A 23,410-nucleotide genomic window follows, 5' to 3' on the forward strand; every position below is an offset into this window, starting at 1 on the left:
GAATGTCCCGAGTTCAAATCCCAGCAACCACATGGTGGCTCACAACCATCTGTAACGAAATCTGATGCTCTCTTCTGGAGTATCTGAGGACAGCTACAGTGTACTTACATATAATAATAAATAAATAAATCTTAAAAAAAAAAACAAAAAACCAATGTTCAGAGGGCAGTTTTTCAGCATCACAAAGGAACACCATGCCTAGGAAAGGTGAAGAGACTCTTCCAGATGGCTACTCTCATCTCAGGGTAGATATAGAGTGCTGCTTCCTATTCTGACCAGCAGAAAAGAGTGACAACACTACGTTCTTCTCAAAGCAGTTTATTCGGGAACCTTTCAACATCATGCATGAATTTCTCTCCAGAAATCAATCTCTCTAGGAAAAAAACAACAACAACCAACCCCCAATTGCAATCCCTTATATATCCTCTCAACCATGCCCCATCAGCCCAGTCCACGTAATAGGAGTCCATTGGCCAGAATCATCACTTGTCATATGGTCCGATCTTGCATCATGGTGCACCTGCACAGTTCTCACGATGGATGCGGCTTATTTTCAGGTGTATGAGGAAGTCAGGTGCAAGTCATAAGACTTGGCTGCAGTCCTGGGTGCCATCTTGGGACTGCTGCCACACCTGCTCCTCACATTAGAGCCTTGTGGCTTTATGTACCTGGGGCACTATTTGTCTTTGTGGGCCCTTGTTCCATACATGATATCTAGAATTATGTCTTACAGTTGTGTTTGTATACAAAGGTGAATGCTAGCCAGTTGTGGTGGTACACACCTTTAATCCCACCACTGGGGACAAAGAGGCAGGTGGACCTCCATGAGTTTGAGGCTAGCCTGGTCTACATAGTGAGACTTTGTCTTTAAAAAAAAAGGCAAATGCCATCCAGATTGGATCCACTTTGTTTCATTTGTTTGTTTTCTTCTGCTTTCTAAAGCAATTAAAACATTTTTGTTGTCTCTGCATCTGCTCTGCCGGATGGAGAACTTGTTCATTTCCAATTCTTCAATGATATATCCCAGTGATGCCTGTGTCTCTGTTCTCTGTCTGTCTGTCTTTCTTTCTGTCAGATATATTTGTGTATGTGGTGGGAACCCTTGTGCACACTAAGCAAGTGTTCTGTCATTTGACTACACCTCTACACCTTTGTTTATTGAGATGATCTCTGGTTATGTAGCCCAGGCTTGACCGACCTAAACTTACTCTCTAGCCCAGGCTGGACCTGAACTTACTAACTCAGGCTAGATCCTCTTGTCTCAGAATCCTGAGAAGCTTGGATTATAAGTACCACTGTATCCAACCCTATCATCTGTCCTGAGTGGCAAAACATCCCTGCTAACTGTCCCCGAGGCATCTTAAACCCACCCTATAGAGCATGCTGTCTAACCTATCATGAGTAGAGATGGACCCAAAGGCCATGTGTGACTCCTTCATGCCTCTCCCTCACTTTCCGCATGCCAGCAAACAAGTTCTGTTAATCCCACTGGCGATGCCTCCTGCAGGGCCTATGTAGCTTTACACATTCCCAGTCCTAGTGACCAACTTCAGCCTCGACTCCCTTACCTGGAATCTCCCCATGGCTGCTTCTCACCTCGCCTGTCTCCAGAGTCATCACACTGGAATCCCAGGTTGATCATATCCCATCCTTCCTAGGACCAATCCCTCCCACCTACATCGACAAAATCTTCAGCTGCAGAGTTTCTGAGAAGCATAGGCTTATGGAGCCTAAATCATTTGCTTCTGTGTGGAGACTTGGAACCTGCTTTAAAAGCAAGTAGGTAAGGCTGGCGAGATGGCTCAGTGGGTAAGAGCACTGACTGCTCTTCCGAAGGTCCTGAATTCAAATCCTAGCAACCACATGGTGGCTCACAACCACCCGTAATGAGATCTGACATCCTCTTCTGGTACATCTGAAGACACCTACAGTATACTTACATATAATAATAAATCTTTGGGCTGCAGTGAGTGGTGCCAACCGTTGGAGCAGGCAGGGTTGACCAGAGTAGAGGGGTTGACCAGAGTGAGCCGAGGTCCTCAAAATTCAATTCCCAACAACCACATGAAGGCTCACAACTATCTGTGACTAGCATCATTGAGGTAAAATCTTCTGGAAAGTGTTTTCTGGGAGCACAGAGGCTGTGTTCCAGAGATAGTGAAGGTTGTACCTCGTGCTGTGGCTGGACTTGGTAATGTGCAAGAGTCACGGTTTTGGAGGCATGTGGGGGGTGTCACAGTGCTGAGGCTCAGGTGAAGATGCAGTCTCAGTTGCAATTGATGGCCTATAACTTGAAGGAGGTCATGCAAAGGAGTTGAGGCTTGGCACCATGAAGAGAGCCTATGAGAGGCTATTGGTGAAGCCTAGTTACAGCAGAAGACAGCGGTGTTTTGGAAATGCCAGTACAATGACCACCAAGAACAGCAGCAGCAGTATAGTACAGGCATCTGGAGCCTAGAAGACAGTCCATGGCAGTACACAGGCAGACAGACAGGTGTGTGCTACAAAGGGCAGGGTTAGAGAAGTGACCCAAGCCCTAGGAGGAGCCTAGAAGATCGTGAGTTGCCCAGACATTGGATGGTTGGATTTTGAGTTTGCTTTTGATTGTGGCTGTGATATTTTTCCCTCTTGAAGGAAGAAAGTATTTTAGTGGAGCCCACATTTAAAAGACTTTGAATTTTTATAAGACTTTGAATTTTAAAAGATATTGGATATTTTAAAGGGATTGAACTTTTAATATGTAAAGACTATGGGACTTTTAAAGTTATTTAGATCAGTGTACTCATATACATAAAATAAATAAATAAATCTTAAAAAAAAAAAAAAGAGCAAGAGGGTAGACAACTACTTGTGGCCTATCCTTTTTGGGGACAGTTCTTGGAAAACCACATAGATGCCAGCTACGCACAGTACCGTCGTATTCAATGTTTTTCCTGGCCTGGTTCCTACATAAATGCTTTCCTTGCTCATACGTGTACCTGCCTCTCCACACACCGGTTTTAACCTCTCCACCTTTATTCATGCTCCATGTCTCCAATGTCTTTATTTCCCCACCTGATGAAGAGCTTACCTATTGGGGTTCTGTTCAAGGGCTACATATTACAAGTCATTCTTTTACCGCCTCCAGATATAAATCATTGTTACCATCTCTGTATCTCTAGACCACTGTGGCCAGCTTTGGTATAACATTGTTGCATGTAGATTTTGGCTACCCTGCCTAAGCTCCTGGAACTGGCCTTGCTACCAGCCCCCACCCAGCTTCCCTTGAATCTATAGATATAAGACACACACACAGTGATTCCTTGCCTTTGGATACAATTGCTAGGTGCTACTATCTCTCACCTGGAAAAACATGCCCTTAATATTCTTATCTCTGCTCCTCCCACCTGCCCTAAACTTTAGTTGCTAGGATACATCTAGTCCCTGCTAAACATCCCTGATCATCTGCCTGTAGGAGGGCCCACAGATCCCAATTCCTCCTGAGACCTTGCATCTGTCTCTTTTCCTCCAGGTATCTGGAAGTCCCTCCTGTCCCTCCCACGCAGGAATTTACTCATGGCTTTTTCACTGACAGATCAAGAACCAACTGGGGAACAGGACCTTAGCATCAGAACCGCCCCTACATAACATTAACACTCTTATTATAATTAGGCAGGTGAGTGGGAGAGATGCTCAAGCTATGTTAACCAGAAGGCTAAAGACTGAAATTCTGATAGTCAAAGTTGATGGTCCACTTGTTTAGACTGAGAAGCACCTACAAGCTGACTAAAGAACACCTTTGAGGTATTGGTAAGTGCATTTCAAGTCTTCCCAAAGCAGAAGACTCATCCTGAACATAAGCAGTGCCACTACACAGGCTGGGGGCCTGGATGGGGTTAATGTACAAAAGGGAGAAAGCCAACAAACTCAGCAGGACGGTGAGCTTTGTCAACTTTGTCAACACAACCTAGAATGATCTGGGAAGAGTCCCAGTGAGAAGTTGTCTGTGTTGGGCTTGCCTGTGGGCATTTCTGTATGTGTGTGTGTGTGTGTGGGGGGGGTTGTCTTCATTAAATTAATTGATATGGGAAGACCTAGCTCACTGTGGGTGGTATCATTCCCTACTGGGGGGAGGTACCTAAACTGTGTGTGAGTAGAGAAATGGATCTGAGAATGAGCAAGCAATCAAGCATGCATGTATGCTTACATTCCTTTCTCTCTGTCGTGACTGGGGATGGGATATGTCTATTTAAAGTTTCTGCCTCGACTTCCTCACAATGGCAGAGTATAACCTGGAGTCACAAGCTAGAATGAACTCCTTCATTGTCTACGTGGCTTTTTGTCAGAGGATCTATCTGATTGCATCAGAGGAAACCAAGCTAGAACACACAGGCATTTACTCTCTCTGCTTCCTACCTGTTGTGAAAACTGCTGTCCCTCTTCAATGTAATGGGCCAAAACCTCTGAAACCATGCGCCAAAACAAACCCTTCGTGCCTTGAAGTGTTTGGATATTTTGTCATAGCAACTAGAAGTCTTACTAACCTAGGCCCTTTTGTACTTGTCTTGGGGAAAGATTTCCTTCAGGAGGAACAGTGTGGTTGAAGTGTATGGGTGGGTGGAGAGAAATAGCCTTGAAGGAGCAGCTAGTATTGTCTGCCATGTATACTCAAGCGTGTTGATAACCAGTATGGATGTACTATGTGTGAGATAGTGCATGCATGTGTATCTTGCATATGTGTGTATACTTGCACGTGTGTGTGAGTGGTGTGTGTGGGCACATGTGCATGTATGTACATGTGTGTGTGCATGTGTGTGCATGTGGTGTGTGTGCACTTGTGCATGTGTGTGCATGTGTGTACATGTGGTATGTGCATGCTTGTGTGTCTGTGTGTGCCCTGCCAGGCTGAAAGCAAAAGGTAAGTACGATCTGTTTCTCCTCTAAAACTTCTTTTTTGTTTTGTTTGTTTATTTGTTTGTTTGTTTGTTTTTTCGAGACAGGGTTTCTCTGTGTAGCCCTGACTGTCCTGGAACTCACTTTGTAGACCATGCTGGCCTCGAATTCAGAAATTCACCTGCCTCTGTGCTTGGATTAAAGGTGTGTGCCACCACTGCCTGGCCCTCTAAAACTTCTTTCTTGCCACTACCTTCACCCAGCTTCTTCATGGTTCTTTGGTCCATCTGCAAAACCAGTAGAATCAATTCACTGTCTTTTCAATATCTATTCATTTCTCTTGCTCTTTCTATACCTGTTGAAAAATATGACCAAGGCACTTTTTTTTTTAAAGACCTAAAAAATAATCAAGGAAGTAGGTATCACACTCCACTGGACTGATGGTTAGAGAGATGCTCAGTGGTTAAAAGTGAGTACTGCTTCTCCTGAGACCCAAGTTCAAATCCAATCACCAACATGGGTGACTCACAACCTCGTATAGCTCTGACTCCCTGGCCACTAAGAGCACCTGGCACACACGTGACACATATCCATGAATGCAGACACTCACATATACCCATAAAAGTAAAACCAGAGAAATCTTTAAAAGTAAATAAATTGTTTTATTAAAAGAATTCCTTAGATTGCTAGGTTAAAATGCAGATTCCATGTCCCCCTTGATAAGCCCACCAAATTAGATTCTCTGGGTGGGACCAGAGCTTTGCGCACTGAAGATGATCCCTCAGGTAATTACAATGCACTTATCAGTTCAAGCACATTGCCTTAGGTTGGTGCTTCAAGCTTGGTGACTTATTAAAATTACCTGCAGAGCAAAACAAAGCATCATAAAACATAAGTCTCTCTCTCTCTCTCTCTCTCTCTCTCTCTCTCTCTCACACACACACACACACATACACACTCACAAATAAGTAATTAAAAACAAAAAAAAACAAAAACAAAAACAAAAAAAGGGAAAAGATTTAAAGAGAGGACTTGTCTCCCCTATCACTGGTGTCTGAGCATCTCTTCGTGGTTGCCATTTGTAAAAATTCTTCTCATCCCTTTTAGCCACTGTGCTAAGGGTGAGATGACATCACATCTGAAAGCTGACATTTTGCAAAGCGTATAAAAAGTAAACCCAGCACAGCACATGATAAATCGATCCTTGTATCTCGTGAGCTGACTGGTTCTGGTAAAAAAAAAAAAAAAAAAAAAAAAAAAAAAGACCAAAATCAGACACAGAAAAGCTCAGAGGTATCTACTGTGCTAGAGCAGGCTGCTGGTAAATGCTGGCTGACCAAAGGTTAGGTAACAAAAATAACAAAACCTTTCAACCAGGGGGTCTCCATGTGTAGCTCCAGACTTCCTGCCTAAGGTTTGCAAGACTCCCGGTTCAGCTTCAGCACTGAAAGTGAAAGCATATCCTAGCGTTTGCTGGTCTCTCTGGTGTCAATCTTCCCGGGGCAGCCAATTTCAATTTAGCCATCCATGCTACAATTAGCCGTTCTAGATAGTAACATCCAGCCCGCCACATTCTAGTAGGAAGTTGAAATAACTAGTTCAGCTCCAGCTCTTATTTCTGATAGTGAGAACTTAACTCATTCCCACCAAGTTGATCTATGTTAGCAAAATGGACCATGAGCAACAACGCAGTACTAAGCACAGCCTGGAGTCCAGCTTCTACTATGACCGGTTTGAAAGGAAGCAAGGATGGCAGGCGAAGGCAAGGGTTCACGTCACCCCGAACTTATGTTAAATGCCCAGCTGCCTGGAACAGGACCAGCTTTTCCTTTTGTGTCATGTGACTCAGCTCTGGCGACTTTACCCTTGCTTATGACATTAGTAAGACCTTGAGCAATTTCCCTAAATTTCTCTGCTTTCTCTCTCTCTCTCTCTCTCTCTCTCTCTCTCTCTCTCATGAACTGGCAGAAAAGAGGTCTATTATATGACAAGGGGGCTGTGCAGAACAGCCCACTGAGCTCAGGTACCGGAGAGTGGCTCAGAGCCATCTGCACTGCTGATTAGCAGGAGGCTGCTGAATGCTAAGTTGCAGACAGCAGCCCGCACTCCAGACCATCTCAAGACCTTAATTAGCATCGTGCAGGGTAGAGATGCAAGAGCTGCCTCACTGCGGTTCCCCACTGACAGCAGTCAAAAGAATGAAGGTTTCTTCTCTCAACATAAAAAATACAGCAAATTCCAGAGACAGAGAGATAGAGATAGATAGATAGATAGATAGATAGATAGATAGATAGATAGATAGATAGATAGATGGATGGATAGATGATTGAGTGTACGTATGGATGGGTAGGTGGATGGATGGATGAATGAATGGCTAGGCAGATGGATGGATGGATGGATAGGTAGATGGATGGATGGATGGGTGGGGTTAGATAGATAGTTGTATGCATACATGGATAGATAAATAGGTGAATGTATGGAGAGAGAAATTACCTATTATCTACAGTCAGAATTTAAAGATGGTGTTTAGGGTTGTTTAATTTTAACCAGTTAAAGAATGCTTCAATTACAATTTAGCTCTCAATACCAACTGCAAACCAAATCACCTTGGGAAGTGACCAAGAAGACATTCTCTCCAGGCTGATCTGGTTGACACAGATTAGATTAGAATCCAGTAATCATCTTTTTTCTTTTTAAATTCTCCAGGTAATTGTAATATTCTTAAAAACTACCAACCTAACGCAATGGTGCTTGAACTGATAAGTGCCTGGTAATTACTTGGGGACCTTGGTAAATATGCAAGGTCTCCTGTTTCCTGCCCAGAGAGTCTCATTCGGTAAGCTGATTGTGGGGGATCTGGAATTTGCATTTTAACCTAGCAGTCCAGGGAATTACTTTTTAATCATGTTTTAAATATTTTGATGTTAATATTTAAATTTTTTTTCTCTTTGCTGGATTTTTAAAAAGATTTATTTATTTATTTATTTATTTATTTATTTATTTATTTATTTAATGTGAGTACATTGCTGTCTTCAGACACACCAGAAGAGGGCATCAGATCTCATTACAGATGGTTGTGAGCCACCATGTGGTTGCTGGAAATTGAACTCAGGACCTCTGGAAGAGCAGTCAGTGCTCTTAACCACTGAGTCATCTCTCCAGCTCTCATTCTCATGTTTTAAATTTATCAAGGATTTTTTTTTTTTGGTTTTTCAAGACAGGGTTTCTCTGTATGGTCCTGGCTGTCCTGGAACTCACTCTGTAGACCAGGCTGGCCGCGAACTCAGAAATCCACCTGCTTCTGCCTCCCAAGTGCTGGGATTAAAGGCGTAAGCCACCACTGCCTAGAAAGGATATTTTTTTTTAATGTTTAATTTTTATGTGTATATGTGAGTACCCGTGTGTATGTGCTTGTGCGTGTGTGCAACATGTTGGAAGTGGCATCCTCAGAGGCCAGGAGAAGTGTCAGATTCCCCTGGAACTGGAATTATAGGCAGTTGTGATCTGGGATGTGGGTGCTGGGAAATGAACCTGGGCCCTCTGCAGCACCAGGAAGTACTCAACTACTGAGCCATCTCTCTGACCCTTTTTAAATTTTTTTTTTTTTTTTAACAGATCTTGCCTGAGTTTATTTGTAAGAACAGCATAGGACACTGGTCATCTGCAAATAGTGTGTGGGGAGGTGTGTCACAGCAGTCCGTCTGTCTTCACACTGGCAGGAGTCATTTCTATGGGGCCTTCACAGGGGCCTGGGCACCTTTGGGGGCCTGAGCACCTTTGGGAGCCTGGGCTGGAGCTGAAGCCTGGGCCTTAGCTGGAGCTTTGGCCCCTGCCTTGGTTTGGACCTTAGGCTTCGGTTGGCAGAGCCTCTGACCCTTGGCCATGTAGCTTCGAATCCGCTTCCCAAGCTTAGGGTGAGCGATGAAAGCCAGCCGCTTGAGTTTGGGGCCTTTTGGCATCTTGGGCTTGATGGCCTGAGGCTTCACCAGGGCCTTGATGGCCTCTGCGCGCGCACTCACTGCCTTTGCATTGTTGGCCTGCATCTTCTTCAGGCCTTTCTTGTTGTGCTTCTTGGCAAAGCGCATGTTCCTCAGGAACTTGGGGTCAACCCCCTTAAGAGATTCGTATCTTTGCGACCGTGGTTTCTTGATGCCATTTCTGTGCCATTTGCGGGACTGGTTGTGTGTGGTGTGGTTCTTGGACTTGGCCATGTCTGCACGGTAACCCGCGGCTCCCGCAGCGCCGGAGACCGGAAGAGAAAACCCTTTTTAAATTTTTAATTAATTAATTAATTAATTTTTTTGTTTGTTAGTTTTTCGAGACAGGTTTTCTCTGTGTAGCCCTGGCTGTCCTGGAACTCACTCTGTAGACCAGGCTGGCCTCGAACTCAGAAATCTGCCTGCCTCTGCCTCTCAAGTGCTGGGATTAAAGGTGTGTGCCACCACTGCCCGGCTTTAATTTATTTTTAATCATGCATATGTGTGTGCTATGTGTGGGTTTATGCACGTGAATGTGGGTGCCCTCAGAGGTCAGAGAAGAGCGCACTGCATCCTGGGGGCTGGAGTTCTGGGTGATACTGAGCCCTCCGATGTGACTGGATGGTTGAGACTGGAACTCTGTAAACTCTGGAAGAGCAGCAAGTGTGTCTAACCACTGAGCCATCTCTGCAGCTCAGGGTGCTCCTTTTAAGGACGTGATAAAAGGGTGTCAGAGGCCTTGGGACGCCGATAGCTTTGTGGTTTATCCTGAGGAAATAACCGGAGGTGAATGCAATGCCTGTGTACTTGGAAATGGTCACTGCCGCACTAGATCTACCAGTGGTTGAAGTGGAAACTTCTGGTTTCTTTGGAAAGTCAGTCATGTCAAGTGATGTTCTGCTGAGGCACAGGGGTGAAAGGATGTTTTCCTGAAGCAGACATAGGTGAAAGGGTGTTTGGATATTGCAGACACGTGAAAGGACACATGAGGAAGGAGTATAATTATGACCCCACAGTCAGTGGGAGACGAGAACTGAGCATTGGTTTGGTTTGCTCCCGCCTCGCCATTCTTTGCGAACGACACGCATGTGTTGGTTTGCCTTACATAGTGTTGTTGAGCTCAGCTTGTGGTAATGCCGCCATTGAGAGAAACTCGCCCAAGAACTGCTCCTGAGGTTTCTGAGGCAGCTTAGTGCTTCAGTGGCCTCGCCTCAGGCTGGTTGGCGAGCCTGGTGGTTTCTTCAGAATTGAACTACAGCTGCCTGGTGTCTGCCTGCTGAAAGCACTGGACTGTAGCTGCTGGTTTGTGCCTGGTGTTTGCCTGCCTAGCGGACCGGTCTGCAGCTGCTCAATCATATTTGGTGTTTGCTATGGGACTGCTGAAGAAGATCAAGCTTGCCCCGCAAAGAACTATTGCTGAGCAGGTTCACTACCCCCATATCCTGAGAACTTTTCTCTTCCACTACCTCTTCTGGGTGGTGGGCTAGAGGAGATGTTCAGCCCTTATTAAAAGTAGGTTGCAAAAAACTGTCTGCCTCCAAGTGGTCTCTAACATTACATTGGCTGGCAAATTAAATGCCATAGGTGAGTGGTTCTTACTCAGGTTGCAATGGGAGGAGAGAGTATAGTGACCCTAAGAGATATTTAGCAATACAGTACTCAGGATAGCTCCCGACAACAGAAAGTTCTCGTGACAAAATGTCCATGGTGCTGATGCTGAGAAACCCTGCAGCATCCTGATGCCTGACTTCCACCCCCAGCTAATGACGTGAACATTTCTAGGGAAGACATGGTGGTATGTTAGGAACAGCAGCCCCTGGATGACTCTCCCTGGTGACTGAGCTGAGAGGCTCCAATTTTCATTTTCAGAACTTGAAAATAACTTAGATGATCGATAACAAGCCATGTTACATAAACTCTCCACTTTCATAATAACACCTGATTTCTGAGTTCGGCAAGGGCTCTAGACATCAATAAGAAAAAGACAAACAGTGGGAATCGACTTGGAGGACGTGAAAGGGCAGTTCTTATAAAAACCACAGCTGAATGTGGTGATGGTGTGTACCTGTAACCCAGCACTGGGGAGGCAGAGGGGCAGGAGGGTTGGGAGTTCAAGGCCAGGCTCAACTATATTGAGTTCAAGGTTAATCTCAACTACATAAGATCCTATATAAAAAATTAAAAATCAATCAGTAAACAAACAAACAAACAAACAAACAAACAAAAAACACCGAATCTGGGCTGGAGAGATGGCTCAGCGGTTAAGAGCACTGACTGCTCTTCCAAAGGTCCTGAGTTCAAATCTCAGCAACCACATGGTGGCTCACAACCATCTGTAATGAGATCTGACACCTTTTCTGGGGTATATGAAAACAACTACAAGCCTGGCGGTGGTGGTGCACTCTCAGCACTTGGGAGGCAGAGGCAGGCAGATTTCTGAGTTTGAGGCCAGCCTGGTCTACAGAGTGAGTTCCAGGACAGCCAGGGCTACACAGAGAAACCCTGTCTGGGGGGGGGGGGATTAAAAAAAAACAGCTACAGTGTACTTAGATATAATAATAAATAAATCTTTAGGCCAGAGAGAGCGGGGCTGACAGAAACAAGGATGCTTCATTCCCAGCAACCACATGATAGCTCACAACCATCAGTACAGCCACAGTGTACTCATATACATAAAATACATAAAGTAGAGCCGGGCGTGGTGGCGCACATCTTTAATCTCAGCACTCAAGAGGCAGAGGCAGGTGGATTTCTGAGTTCAAGGTCAACCTGGTCTACAGAGTGAGTTCCAGGACAGCCAGGGCTACACAGAGAAACCCTGTCTCAAAAAAACAAAAAACAAAAACAAAAAAACAAAAACAAAAAAAAAAAAAAAACAAAAAGACATAAAATAAATCTTAAAAAAAAAGAAAACAAATCCAAACAAGCAAAATACACATTCACTCAAGCTCACTAATAATTAGATGCTAATTAACAATGACCATGGAATTTGCCTATTCACCTTTTAGATAAACAAATATTTTAAAAATTGATGCTACCTGGTTGTAATGATTGGCTTCTGTCAACTGGACACAGCTAGTTTTTTAGGAAGAGGAACTTCAATGTAGAAAATGTCTCCATCCAATTGGCCTGTAAGCACAATTATGACTGATGTGGGAGTACCGAGCCCACTGTGGGCGGTGTCACCCCTAGGCCCAACCCACTGTGGGCGGTGTCATCTCTGGGCTGGTGTTCCTGGGTGTTATAAGAAAGCAGACTGAGCAAGCTGAGAGGAGAAAGCCAGTGAGCAGAGTTCCTCTATTGCTTATGTTCCAGTCCCTGCTTGAGTTCTTGCCTTGGCTTCCCCTGGTGATATACTGACCTGTAAGCCAAATAAGCTCTTCCTCCTTTAAGTTGCTTTTGGCCATGGTGTTTTGTTCATAGCAATAAAGACCTAATTCAGATACTAAAGTTAGCATGTGAATAGAACTAGGCACATCCACCATAATCCATGGTGACTGGGGAAGTTGGCACAAAATCTGCAAGTCGGTGCTGTTTCACAAAGTGGAAACAAAGGATGGATGAGTTGTAAAGTCAAAAGACACAGAATTAAATCCTTGAAAAGTATTTAACTAGTTTATAGCATGTGAATAAACACCTTTGTGTTAATAGTAACTAAATAAAAATATCACCCATGATGCTACAAAGGAAGGAATATATACTCCAACATGCTTCCATTTCACTTTTAAGACAGTCACAGAAGGGGCTGGGAAGGAGATTGGTTGGTGAAGCACTCACCTTGCAAGAGTGAGGACTTAAGTTTGGGTTCCTCGAACCCAGATACATAGCCAGGCATGGCAACACATGTCTATAATTCCAGGGTCCTCACAAAGCAAGACAAGGCAGGGACAGGACAGTTCCTGGAAGCTAATGGGTCATCTAGACTAGTATAAGCAGGAGTTAGACAAAGGGACCCAACCTGAAAACCCAGCTGTCTTCAGACAGCCTCTCACATGTAACGGTATCTGTGCACCTGCACTCACACACACAAATATGCAAACACACACACATGAATGCCACATGCACACATATACCACACATACACAGACATACATACACACACATACCACACATACACAGATATAGATACCACATACACAAACATGCAAACACACAAACACAAATGTGCAAACATACACCCCACATACATACAAACACACACACCACATATACATATGAACACCAAATCCACATATATACCACCTACCACATACACAAACTTGCAAACACCACACACAAACATTCATACACATAGATACCACATACACAGACATACAAACACACATATACCACATACACACACACATGCAAACACACAAACACAAATGTACAAACACACCCCCAAAACATTCAAACACACATATGACACACACACATGAACACCACACACATACCATACATACACAGACATACAAACACACAGATACACCACATACACACACATGCCACACACACAAACATGCAAACACACAAAAACAAATGAGCAAACACTCCCCACATGCATGCAAACACATGCATTATACACACATATGAATACCACATACTGATACAAAAATGTACAAACACCACACACAAACATGCATACACACAGACACAACATACACAGACATACAAAGACACACGTACACCACATACAAACATACACACACGTCATACACACATACATGCAAATACAAACACATATCACACACATATGAACATGACATCCACATATATACCACACATACCACATACACAAACGTGCAAACACATACACACCACGGACACACACCACATGCACACAAACGTGCACATACACACAGAGAGACACCCCCCCACACACACATACACACTTATAGAAACAGCTTGGAAGATACATACACTTCCCTCTGCTGGAGCAGCCTTTTCATGCATGTTTCTCTGTTTTCAACACTTTTGCAATGAGGTTATAATTCTTCTGAAATTAGAAACTCTGAAAAATCTACAGGCAATGTTATTTTTTCCCCGACAGTACATCTACCTATAATTTAGGTGCTGTGTACAGCTCTGGTACAGGGGTGTGCAAACAGGATTTGGCTGTCAGTGTGACATTTTGCCAGGGATCTAGGCAAAGCTACTGGGTGGATCAGCAGAAAGGGTGACCCTAGGAGACCTCTGTTAAAATCAGATTTTCCTCTGCCTATGACTCCTGGTGGATTTCATCTGGGGATAATTTATTTAATATGAAAGTGTTTCTGATATCAGAATTATCTTAAATATATATATGCTATAAGTAATATACATCATATAGTTATTATATTGCAAAAAGATTATTATTTATATGTCAATTAACATACAGCATAATGTTATTAATACAATTGCACATTAATATGTAATTATGTTATATATTAACTAATTAATACATACTCCCCAATGTTTATAATACATTATATATTAATTATATAGTATATAATTGATTATATAGAATACATAAATTATATGATCATACAGGTAATATAAAATTTGTGCATATTATATATGATTGTATGTAATTGAATATATTATGTATTAATGTATAATAGAATGTATAATAGAAATATAATATATATGTGTGTGTATGTGTGTATATGTATTCCCACACAGCAAGTACCTCTGCCCCCCAAGAAGGGAAGCAGAACTCTGTGTCCTTCATATTCAACAGATAATTACAGGGTTTGGACTTCTGCCCTGAGTAGTACTCTAGTGGGTTGGGTACTTGAAGAAGCCATCCAAGGTCCTTGCTGTTAGGAGGTTGGCAGCTATTCGTTATTTCTTATTTGTTTAGGATGTGTATATCCATATTTGCTTTTCTGTTGGTGTGATAAGACACTGATCAAGCGTGTCTTGTGGGAGGAGAGGGTTTATTTCAGCTTCCAGTTTACAGTCCATCAGTGAGGGGAGCCAGGGCAGGACCTCAAGCAGGAACCTAGAGGCAGGAACCGGAGCAGACTATCCCTCCCCTGCCCTGGGTTTGCTCAACTAACCTTCCTATGTAATCCAGCTCCACTGACTCCCCTACATCCATAAGCCATAAAAGAGTAGTGAAGCTCATTCGTTCGTTCATTCATGCATTCATTCATTCATTCATTCATTCATTCATAAGCTCATGGGATATTCATTTAAAACATCCTGTGGTGAACTGGAGAGACAGCTCAGGAATTGAGAGAGCATGCTGCTTGTGCCGAGGACCCAAGCCTGGTTCCTTGCACTGATTCTGGGCCGCTCAGAACCACACGTATGTAACTTCAGTTCTAGGTGACCTGATGCCCTCTTCTAGCCTCCTTGGGCACGCAGAGAAACCCTGTCTTGAAAAGCTGGTGAGATGGCTCAGTGGGTAAGAGCACTGACTGTTCTTCCAAAGGTCCTAAGTTCAAATCCCAGCAACCACATGGTGGCTCACAACCACCCATAATGAGATCTGATGCCCTCTTCTGGTGCACCTGACGACAGCTACAGTGTACTTATGTATAATAATAAATAAAATCTTAAAAAAAAAAAAAAGAAAGAAAGAAAAGGAAGAAAAAAAGAAAAGCAAAAACCCCCAAATCAACCAACCAACCAACCAAAAAAACCCCTACCTTTAATTATTAATTACAATGCGTTCTGAGAAGAACTTAAGGGTGACACCTCAGATCTTATCTTGGTAGACAGATTTGCATTTTCAAGCTTGGACAGTGAAGCCTTAATGGGAACAAAGAATGTGTGTGTGTGTGTGTGTGTGTGTGTGTGTGTGTGTGTGTGTGTGTGTGTGTATGTGTGTGTATTGGGGGGAGGGAGTCGTTCAGTTCTGTATGGAGACAGGAGTATCAGGGCGCCTCCCCTGTTGGCAGCCTGGGTGGGGGAGAGGTGGGGTGGGGATAGGAGGGGAGAAATGACTAAGGGAAGAACTGAGTAAGGAGGAGAGGAGAGACCATGATGTATCTGCACGACTGCAGAACCCTCTGCAAATAACTGGGACTCCCCTACCACTCCCAGCTGCTGGGCAGCTACAGACTGGTGATTCTCAGCCAGTAGCCCCCTAGAGGCGGACTGCCTCCCTTAAAAGTCAGCTGTCGTGCCCAAGGTCACCACCTCCCCCCAAAAGAGTTACAGGTCCAAAAATGACAGGGGACCTGAAGACTTTCAGAGAGGGGAGGGGTCAGCTGAGGTCTTCCGCCGTATTCCTGCTACCTTCCAGAACATTCCTGAGGGATTCACTCAACAGAGCAGTCTCTAGTCGACACAGACCCCCGGACACTGGGGGTCTCCATCTCAGAAGTGAGCTTTCCCAGGAATCCAGCCAGTGACAGGGACCTAAAGGTGTCTGCTGTAGTGAGAACGATTTAAATAATAATGGTGAAATTAACATCTTTCTTGTTTGTTTGTTTTGTTTTATTTTGTTTATTTATTTATTTTTTTCTGAGACAGGGCTTCTCTGTGTAGCCCCGACTGTCTTGGAACTCACTCTGTAGACTGGGCTGGCCTCGAACTAAAAAATCCACCTGCCTCTGCCTCTGCCTCTGCCTCTGCCTCTGCCTCTGCCTCTGCCTCTGCCTCTGCCTCTGCCTCTGCCTCTGCCTCTGCCTCTGCCTCTGCCTCTGCCTCTGCCTCTGCCTCTGCCTCTGCCTCTGCCTCTGCCTCTGCCTCTGCCTCTGCCTCTGCCTCTGCCTCTGCCTCTGCCTCTGCCTCTGCCTCTGCCTCTGCCTCTGCCTCTGCCTCTGCCTCTGCCTCTGCCTCTGCCTCTGCCTCTGCCTCTGCCTCTGCCTCTGCCTCTGCCTCTGCCTCTGCCTCTGCCTCTGCCTCTGCCTCTGCCTCTGCCTCTGCCTCTGCCTCTGCCTCTGCCTCTGCCTCTGCCTCTGCCTCTGCCTCTGCCTCTGCCTCTGCCTCTGCCTCTGCCTCTGCCTCTGCCTCTGCCTCTGCCTCTGCCTCTGCCTCTGCCTCTGCCTCTGCCTCTGCCTCTGCCTCTGCCTCTGCCTCTGCCTCTGCCTCTGCCTCTGCCTCTGCCTCTGCCTCTGCCTCTGCCTCTGCCTCTGCCTCTGCCTCTGCCTCTGCCTCTGCCTCTGCCTCTGCCTCTGCCTCTGCCTCTGCCTCTGCCTCTGCCTCTGCCTCTGCCTCTGCCTCTGCCTCTGCCTCTGCCTCTGCCTCTGCCTCTGCCTCTGCCTCTGCCTCTGCCTCTGCCTCTGCCTCTGCCTCTGCCTCTGCCTCTGCCTCTGCCTCTGCCTCTGCCTCTGCCTCTGCCTCTGCCTCTGCCTCTGCCTCTGCCTCTGCCTCTGCCTCTGCCTCTGCCTCTGCCTCTGCCTCTGCCTCTGCCTCTGCCTCTGCCTCTGCCTCTGCCTCTGCCTCTGCCTCTGCCTCTGCCTCTGCCTCTGCCTCTGCCTCTGCCTCTGCCTCTGCCTCTGCCTCTGCCTCTGCCTCTGCCTCTGCCTCTGCCTCTGCCTCTGCCTCTGCCTCTGCCTCTGCCTCTGCCTCTGCCTCTGCCTCTGCCTCTGCCTCTGCCTCTGCCTCTGCCTCTGCCTCTGCCTCTGCCTCTGCCTCTGCCTCTGCCTCTGCCTCTGCCTCTGCCTCTGCCTCTGCCTCTGCCTCTGCCTCTGCCTCTGCCTCTGCCTCTGCCTCTGCCTCTGCCTCTGCCTCTGCCTCTGCCTCTGCCTCTGCCTCTGCCTCTGCCTCTGCCTCTGCCTCTGCCTCTGCCTCTGCCTCTGCCTCTGCCTCTGCCTCTGCCTCTGCCTCTGCCTCTGCCTCTGCCTCTGCCTCTGCCTCTGCCTCTGCCTCTGCCTCTGCCTCTGCCTCTGCCTCTGCCTCCCAAGTGCTGGGATTAAAGTCGTGCGCCACCACGCCCGACTTTCTTTGGTGCTTTTTGAGACTGTTGGGGCAACTTGAGTCATGATCCCATGGGTGACTGACCAGTCCTGCTCTTAGAGCTGGATGTCTCCAAGTTCCACCTCCTAACGTTTCCATAACTCCCTCAAACAGAGCCACCAACCAGGGACCAAGCATTTAAATACCGGAGCCTGGGGGGTGGAGGTGGGGACAGTTCTTATTCAAACAGGACACAAACTTGGGAGGCAGGTGTGAGGGAGGATTTGGAGGAGTAGGTGGTGGGAGAGAAAGGTGGATTTGATCAAAATAAAAGCATTAATGTATGAAGGAAAAAAAATCCTCTTCGGATGTGACTCTGGGGATTTCTATGCTTCTTTGGGTGTTCGGTTCTACACAGAGCACTGAGGGAAGACGGGCATCATTTCTGGGCAACTGTACTTCCTCTTTAAAAGTCAGTGGTTAGTGAGGTCCCTGTACTGTGCCGCCACAATGCAGGTCCGGCTGGACCACATCACTTTAAATAGATTTATAACTTTAAAATGACTCTGGTCTCTTTCTTTTTCAAGCTGCTCCTGCTGGCCCTCGGGAGCCCCCTGTTCTATTTTTAGGCGTCTAAGGTAGGTGGATCAGATGGGAGCTGCAAAGGAAGCTAAAGAACTCAGCACAGCATCCACCCTTGAGTGCCCTCCGCTCTGCTCTTTTCTGTCTATTGCTGGTAAACTGGGCCCCAGCTTGGCCCACCAGAGAGGAGGCAACATAGAGAAGGAATTGTCTGAGCAAATGTTACTAGCTCAGACATTCTCTGGATGGCAGCTAGAGGGTGGCTTTGGTGGTGGTGGTGGTTTTTGTTGTTGATGTTAGACTAGGTTACTCTGTAACAACCCTGGCTGTCCTGGAACTTGCTTTGTAAACCAAACTGGCTTCCAATTCTCAAGAGATCCACCTGCCTCTGCTTCCCAAGTGCTAGGATTAAAGATGTATCCCACCACTACCTGGCCACTTCTACAGTTTTAAAATCATGTTGAAATTATTCTGCCTAAGTCTCCGTGTCAACATTTGTGTGTAGCACTCTCTCTTGTTCTCTGTCTCTGTCTCTCTGTGTCTATGTCTCTGTGTCTCTGTCTCTCTCTCTCTCTCTCTATTCACCTGCATACATGTACACATGCATGTGAGGGGTTGACTTCACATGTCTTTCTAAATTTCTCTTTACCTTATTTTGTGACACAGGACCTCTCATTGATCCTGGAGTTCGATCTCAGGAGATCTCAGGAGTCCTCATCTCTACCTCATCTTTCTACCCTCCAGCTTGGGACTCTGAGAGCTTCTGTTACACCCAGTTGGAGATTCAGACTCAGGCCTTCATACTTGTGCAGTAAGAACTTTACCAACGGAGCCATCTCCGCAGCCCTGAGTCAACAGTTTGCACAGCAGAATTGTGTTTATCAACAGCCAGCAAACAAACAAAAGCACTCCTCTCCCACATATATGGAAATATATACACATATGCATATATTACAGTATAACAATGACCCTTCCTTTTATGTATATACACACACATTTTATGTATACACATTATAACAATGATCCTTCCTTTTACAGATACACACACACACACACACACACACACACACACACACACACACACACACACTTCTGAGCTTCACGTGCATTTTCAGAGCTGGGAATGTGCCAGGCAATGGTAGCCTTCAATCCCTAGCTGATACCCAACATCTGGTAATGCTGATAAGAGATAATTGCCAATGAAGATACTTTAGCTAGGCTGCTCAACTCTTGATAACTTCGGTGATCCGAGGAATCAATCACCTGTATTTTCATATAGCTACAAATTGATAGCTAGCTCTTCCTTCAGGCAAGGCTTGATCAAGTAGCAATAAAATGTCACCAAGCCCACACTTCTTCCTGCTTCTCCACTCTAACTTCCCTAGCATGGACAGTGTCTATATAGTGTACCCTGTGTTCTCTGGAGGCATAGTTCTTGGTCTTTTTAGCACATTATAAAAAGATGTATTTATTCATATATTTTATGTATATGAATGCCCTGTCTGCATGTGCACCTGCATGCCAGGAGAGGGCATCAGATCCTGTCACAGATGGTTGTGAGCCACCATGCGGGTGCTGGGAATTGAACTCAGAAACTCTGGAAGAGCAGCCAGTGCTCCTAACCGCTGAGCCATCTCTCCAACCCCAGGACATTTTGCATTTTCCTACAATAACAATTAATATATCTTCTGATATCTTGTAAACAAGTTTTGGGTCAGACAGACCCCAGCCAGTTTTTAGTTCCTGTACGAATCACTCAGAAGTCAAAAGCCTCTCAGGCTGTCTGTAGTGGTTTGAGTAGGTTTGGCCCCCACAGACTCATGTGTTTGAATGCTTGGCCCACAGGGAGTGACACTATTAGGAGGTGTGCCCTTGTTTGAGTGGGCATGGCCTTGTTAGAGGAAGTGTGGGGGTTGGGATTTGAGGTCCTAAACTCAGGCTCTGCCCAGTGCAGAAGAAAGCCTCCTCCTGCCTGCCTGCAGAAGACTATCTTCTGGCTACCTTCCCATCAAGATGTAGAACTCTCTGCTCCTCCAGCCCCATGCCTGCCTGGATGCTGCCGTGATGATAATGGACTGAACCTCTAAACCCGTAAGCCAGCCCCAATTAAATGTTTTTTATATGAGCTTATAAATGTCATTATAAGAGCTACCTTGGTACCTTGCTTCTCTTTGCAGCAATGGGAACCCTAACTGAGCCAGGTGGTGCCTTTTCTAAGGCGCCACCAATCTCGTTTCTTTCTTCCCAGTGCTACCACTGTCTCGCATTGTCTCTATTTTCCTTTGCACAGAGGAGGGGACTGTCCTTGGTTCCTTAGCGCTTGGGTTTATGTCATAGTAGAGTCCCTTGGATATTCAGGCTATGACTCTGAGTCACTGGGAAACTTCATTTTGATTGGACTCACTGTGTTAGGTCCTATTCTTTTTCCTACCAAGGAACTGGGAGTCACATCAGTGAGATACGAGCAAAGTGCGCCACCACTGTATCAGTGGGTGGAGACAAGTCACATCTCAAGGTTTTTTTGGTTTTTTTTTTTTGTTTGTTTTTCGAGACAGGGTTTCTCTGTATATTCCTGGCTGTCCTGGAACTCACTTTGTAGACCAGGCTGGCCTCGAACTCAGAAATCCGCCTGCCTCTGCCTCCAGAGTGCTGGGATTAAAGGCGTGCGCCACCGCACCCTGCTCAACAAACATCTCAAGGGTTTAATGTCACCACCTGATAACCAGGACAGTGAACGTGTTCTTAGATGCCAGAGCCAAGGAAAAGTCGTCTACTCAATAGGCCTGACACATGTCATTGACAGTTCTTTGGGTATAAGTGGTAAATACCAGCTTGGCCATTCTGGTGAAAATATACACCTATGTACATTTGTGTGCACATCTGGGGTGCTGGCACGGTGTCAGATGCCCAGAGGGGTCACATGCTCATTATGATAAGGGTCCTCTGTGAACTCCATTTTATTCAACTGACCCCTCCATAATAGGATGTCTCTTCCTTCCTTCCTTCCTTCCTTCCTTCCTTCCTTCCTCTCTCCCCCCCCTCCTTTTTTTTTAAATGTCTGCATGTGGGGGAAGGGTTCACAATTACCTATAATTCCAACTCCAGGGCATCTGATGTCCCTGACCTCCGAAGGCACCTGCACTCACACACATAAGCACATAAACACTCCCTCCTACACAGAGGAAGACTAAAATAAGATTTAAAAATACAAATGAGACTAGGCGTGGTGACATGTGTCTTGAGTTTCAGAACTTGGGAGGGAGAGGCAGGAGGATCTCTGTGAGTTTGAGAACAGCCTGGTCTTCGTAGAGAGCTCCTGTCTCCCCTGCCCCCCAAAATATAAAACATGTGTGTCTACACAGGTGCACGTGTGTGCCTATCAGTGCAACGCAAACTCGGCGTCGTCCTCAGGAATGCTGTTTGTCTATGAGGCAAGGTCTTTTGTGGGCTTGGAGCTCACCAACTCAGCTAGACTGGCTTTCCAGTGAGCCCCAAGTCCTCTGGGCCCCATCTTCCTCAGGGTTGAATTAAAAGACACACTTCTACATTCTATGTGGGCTCTGGGGTTCAAACTCAAGACTGCATGCCTGCAAGAAGGTGCTTGGCCACTGTCCTGTCCCCTGTGCTCCTACTGGCCACATCTCTGCTCCTCTGTCTCAGAGCAGGAGTCTGCCTTCTTAAGCCCCTTTGACTGGATTGGCCTTATGATGGCCTTTGACCAACTGTGTGTTAAGTTTGTCCCCTGAGCTCCAGAGCCAGGACTTACACAATCTATTAGCTTTTGCTACCAAACTCCTAGCGCCCAGAGACCACCCCAACAAAGCGCTAGGATACTGGAGCTGGGGGGAGTCACAAAGCTCTTCCCAGGTACCTGTCTGCACCTGTGACCACACAGGTTCTTCCTTGAGCCATGCCAACATTCCCGGTTCAGTGCAGCCCCCTAAGTAAACCCAGGTAAACTCAACAGATCTACACAGATGTGTCCAAGCCACAGAATCCCGTACAATCACAAATCACTGTGTGAAGCCTCCAAGTTCTAGATTGCTTGCTTGATGGATATAGATAGTAGTTGCAACCCTTGCCTGTCTGCATCCTGGGCCTGGTAAAGTGGTATGTGCCAGGAGGGGCCTCCTGAAACCTCCTTGAACTTCCACAGTGTGAAGACTACATAATAGGATTTTCAGTCTGCCAGTGGCCCAGAGCAAGAAGCTAATAATCTTCAATACCTAAAGCAAAGTACTGTTCAGAGGAGAGAAAGAGATGCCTGTCTGGAAGTTCAAAACAACAGCCATTTTTTTCTCTCCCGCTTGGTTTTGTGCTTCTTGTGTGCAGAGCTGTATAAATACTCTGGGTACCTATCGCATGTTGTGTTAAACAGTTCTGAAATAGATACCACCAGGACAGGATGATCTGAATTAAGCAGCCAGAGACTGCAGCCTGGGCCATCTGTAACCCTCTCCTGTCTCTCTTGGCCCAGTTAAAGAAAAAGTGCACGCGTGCCTGCGTGCGTGTGTGCGTGCGTGCGTGCGTGTGTGTGTGTGTGTGTGTGTGTGTGTGTGTGTGTGAGCGCACACACACACACACCAACCCACTAGAGAACGAACACATTAAATAAAGCAACATGTAGGATGTCAATGCAGAACACTCCTCCCCCCCCCGCCCTCCCCCCCCCTCCACCACACTGACTCTCCAGTACTTGTGGAGGACAGGACAGCCCCATGCGTTCAATGACTAAATCCCCTGAGTCGGGAGCAGGGATGCCATGGTTTCCATAGACTGAGTGGAACGTCGCTGCTCAGGGATTCTCATGCAGGGGCACTGTGCTCCTAGGAGACATTTGGAAACATCTGGAAACATTTGGTTGACACAGTGGATGTTGGGGAATAGCCAGTATCTATCAGGTTGAGGCCAAGGATACTTCTTGGCATATCACAGTACCCCATGGGGTTATCCCTTCATGACAATGAATTATCTGGCATTGGGAGCAGGGGTGTTGACAGGTAGTGGGGGACCTGCCTAGTGGATATAAGACCCTGGATTCAAATCCCTAGCAGACAGAAGGAGGAGGGGGCAATGAATTATTTTATTTTACTATTTTTGTGTATGTGGTACATGTATGGGCATACACGTGTGTGCAGGAACCTAGGGCTACCTGTATGTGTGTGCAG

General features: G+C 46.0%; 1 pseudogene; it reads right to left on the reverse strand.

The window, feature by feature from the left end:
- Positions 8,467–9,133, reverse strand: Gm13841 (predicted gene 13841; annotated as a pseudogene).

The sequence above is a fragment of the Mus musculus genome, chromosome 5 (assembly GCF_000001635.26).
Source record: "Mus musculus strain C57BL/6J chromosome 5, GRCm38.p6 C57BL/6J".
In the NCBI taxonomy this organism is placed as follows: domain Eukaryota; kingdom Metazoa; phylum Chordata; class Mammalia; order Rodentia; family Muridae; genus Mus; species Mus musculus.